Raw genomic sequence first — 3841 nt, 5'->3', positions numbered from 1 at the left:
CCCATTATAATAAATCATAGAGGGAATTTTAAATATAGGCTTCAACATGTTAATTGGACACACACCTACTGTAAGACATGACACCATATTCTATACACCTGCTTCTCTGAGAAAATTCTTTATTTCTCTCTATATAATTCTGCTTTACAATTCATATGAAAATAAATATGTTAAATGATCAATACAGCTTGCATATGCTTGTATAATAATAAATCATGTAAACTCAATTTAATGAAAATGTAATTAAATCAAGCGATTTAGTCACTCCACATAGGACCAGCTTTTGTTGTGTGTGTATCCTGTGTGCCTCCACCACTTGTTGCTCAGGTAGAGCAGCAAGTTGCCCATGGCTAGGAGAGTGATTGCAACACCTACACAACATGGCAACACCTACAAAACACAACGGTATCTGGCTGAGTCAAGACACAGCTATGTTACATACCTGATGATCATGGTCATGTGGTGTACATCTTGTATGTTTTGGGGTCTTCAGTGGGATCTTCAGAGGGTGTCTTAGGAGGTGCATCAACAGTAGATTTAGCCTTCAGGTACTTCTGAAAAATCATATTCTCTAGGTCAATCATAGGAGCTTCAAAATCAGACATTTTCAACAATGTCACCGTTACAATCAATGGAAGACAAGTAGAAGTATGGAAAGAATAGAAAATGTAGATTCTAAAATCTACAATGATCTAGGAAGCTAAAACAACCCATATGATATCACTTCTTAACCAACATACCAAAATAAAAACTATTGGTTTGAAGAATTTCAATTATGAGTAACGACCATCATAAGATGTCTTTCCTCACGTGACTGACTAAACCGAAACACAGTTGACAATGAGGTTTCCCCACAACATTGTGTGTCACGGTGGGGAAACCTGATATGTTTCCAAGTAGTCATTGTATGATCTTTCATGAACTATTCACAGGCATGTAGCCTCAGGTTACTGATTGTGACCGTTTCCCTCTGGAATTCCTGTTTCTTTCCTCATAGGGAGTAACACTCCTTGCTTTATTGACCCGGTCATTGGAAGATTACACTTGATACTGTAGTAGTCTACATTGTCTATACCAAAACAGAGAATACCCACTTCCTGGATCATGTTTAATATGGCACATTTGTGTTTTGCAATGGAAAACGAAAATTAGTCTTTCCTATTGGGAAAGTTCAGATAGTAACTCCCTGTTTCACAAGCATAATTTTAACAATCAACTAGCGTACTACTTGTCATTCTTTGAGTTACTTATAATCCAAATTAAACTAACTGTCATGGCGTCCACCTACAACCTGACCACCGGTTGTCATGGTAACCCTAACCCACCTAAGAGGGCCTCCTGGGATGTGCCTATGTTGTTCTCGGGCATGTACCTGTCCAGCATCTCTTTGAGATGGTCACTCACGTTGGACACACACTCGTCACGGAACATGTAGTCACACACACACAGGCCCATGCCGGGCAAGGAGGCAAAAACTCTGCGAGGGAGCACTAGCTGTAAACCAACTGACCCCGCTGAAGAGAGGAGAGCAGAAAAGCATTATTATTTTATTTAACTAGGCAAGTCAGTTAAGAACAAATTCTTATTTTCAATGACAGCCTAGGAACAGTGGGTTAACTGCCTGTTCAGGGGCAGAACGACAGAACCTTGTCAGCTCGGGGGTTTGAACTTGTAACCTTCCGGTTACTAGTCCAACGCTCTAACACTCTAACCACTAGGCTACCCTGCCGCCCCATTATGTAAACTCTGCAGATTTAAGTATGAGTCATTGTTCAGTGTTTGATTTGTTATTGTTTGGGGGAATATATACTGTAATGCAGGAGAACAGGTAAATGATGGGACAGTGAGTATTGCGACAACCAGTGAATGGTCAACAGTGCCACCTTGTGGTTGATCTGCATTGCCTAAAATCCAATGCTAAAGCAGAGAACTAATACTGTATCTTTGTCCTCTCTCTCTCTATTCAAATTTCTTCCAGGAACATCTCCACTCTGCTGGACATTATGTTCATATTAGTGGTGTAAAATACTTTTGGGGTTATCTGTACTTCACTTTTCATATTTTTGACAACTTCTAATTCACTACATTCTTTAAAAAATAATGTACTTTTTACTCCAAACGCTTCAATGCCATACAACACTCCTTCCGTGGCCTCCAACTGCTCTTAAAAGCTAGTAAAACCAAACGCATGCTTTTCAACCGTTCGCTGCCCGCCGGCCCGACTAGAATCACCATCCTGGGCGGTTCTGACCTAGAATATGTGGACAACTATAAATACCTAGGTGTCTGGTTAGACTGTAAACTCTCCTTCCAGACTCATATTAAACATCTCCAATCAAAAATCAAATCTAGAATCGGCTTTCTATTTCGCAATAAAGCCTCATTCACTCACGCCACCAAACTTACCCTAGTAAAACTGACTATCCTACAGATCCTCAACTTTGGCGATGTCATCTACAAAATAGCTTCCAATACTCTACTCAGCAAACTGGATGCAGTCTATCACAGTGCCATCCGTTTTGTTACCAAATCACCTTATACCACAGCATACCTGTATGCTCTAGTCGGCTGGCCCTCGCTACATATTCGTCACCAGACGCACTGGCTCCAGGTCATCTATAAGTCTATGCTAGGTAAAGCTCCGCCTTATCTCCGTTCACTGGTCACGATAACAACACCCACCCGTAGCACACGTTCCAGCAGGTATATCTCACTGATCATCCCTAAAGCCAAAACCTCGTTTGGCCGCCTTTCCTTCCAGTTCTCTGCTGCCAGTGACTGGAACGAATTGCAAAAATCGCTGAAGTTGTAGACTTTTATTTCCCTCACCAACTTTAAACATGAACTATCTGAGCAGCTAACCGATCGCTGCAGCTGTAAATAGCCCACTCAATCTTCCTACCTCATCCCCATACTGTTTTTATTTTATTTACTTTTCTTTTGCACACCAGTACCTCTACTTGCACATCATCATCACTCCAGTGTTAATCTGCTAAATTGTAATCATTCACTCCTATGGCCTATTTATTGCCTCCCTCCTCATGCCTTTTGCACACACTGTATATAGACTTTATTTTTGCTACTGTGTCATTGACTTGTTTATTGTGTTATTGGCTTGCTTATTGTTTACTCCATGTGTAACTCTGTGTTGTTCTCTGTGTCACACTGCTTTGCTTTATCTTGGCCAGGTCGAAGTTGTTCTCAACTAGCCTACCTGGTTAATAAAGGTGAAATAAAAAATAAAAAATGGTTCAATGACAGATATTTCACCGGATGTATAAATGTGAAGCATCTGCTTGGCGTTTGCGCGTAGTGCGAGGAAGCCCAGTGGCCACCAGTGGGAGAAGATGTAACGAGATGGAGTTTGGACGATATTCTGCACATTTTCTCATCGATGAAACATTTTATCTCAAAACTAGAATCTGTCTCAAAGAGTGGACTACGTTTTGTAGACTTTACCCTTTTCCAAAGTAAAAATGGCGTTGTTTAAGAGTGCAAATGCCAATTTAGTTAATCCACACCTGTACTTCAAAGTAGGCGTTTCCGAACGGAAATATACAAATTATGATAGAACGCCTCAATAGGATCTCGTTAGCTCGTGCTTGGCGTTGCCCTCCTCCTTGCTTGTTTTGCCCTCCTTGCTTGTTTTGCCCACTTTGACAAATGTCTTCCCATTTGAAACGATGGGCTGTGGTCTATCTTGGTTTAGTTATTTAAAAAATGTTGGTTGATACACAGAACAATGAATTCGTTCTAAAAACGTTTTTGGTTGATACTTGTGGCATCGCTTAAATAATACGTCACTGCATTCGAGGAAGGTGATTGGACAATATACTCAATC

This window comes from Oncorhynchus gorbuscha, linkage group LG08 (assembly GCF_021184085.1).
Source record: "Oncorhynchus gorbuscha isolate QuinsamMale2020 ecotype Even-year linkage group LG08, OgorEven_v1.0, whole genome shotgun sequence".
NCBI lineage: Eukaryota > Metazoa > Chordata > Actinopteri > Salmoniformes > Salmonidae > Oncorhynchus > Oncorhynchus gorbuscha.
This window is presented reverse-complemented; position numbering follows the sequence as displayed.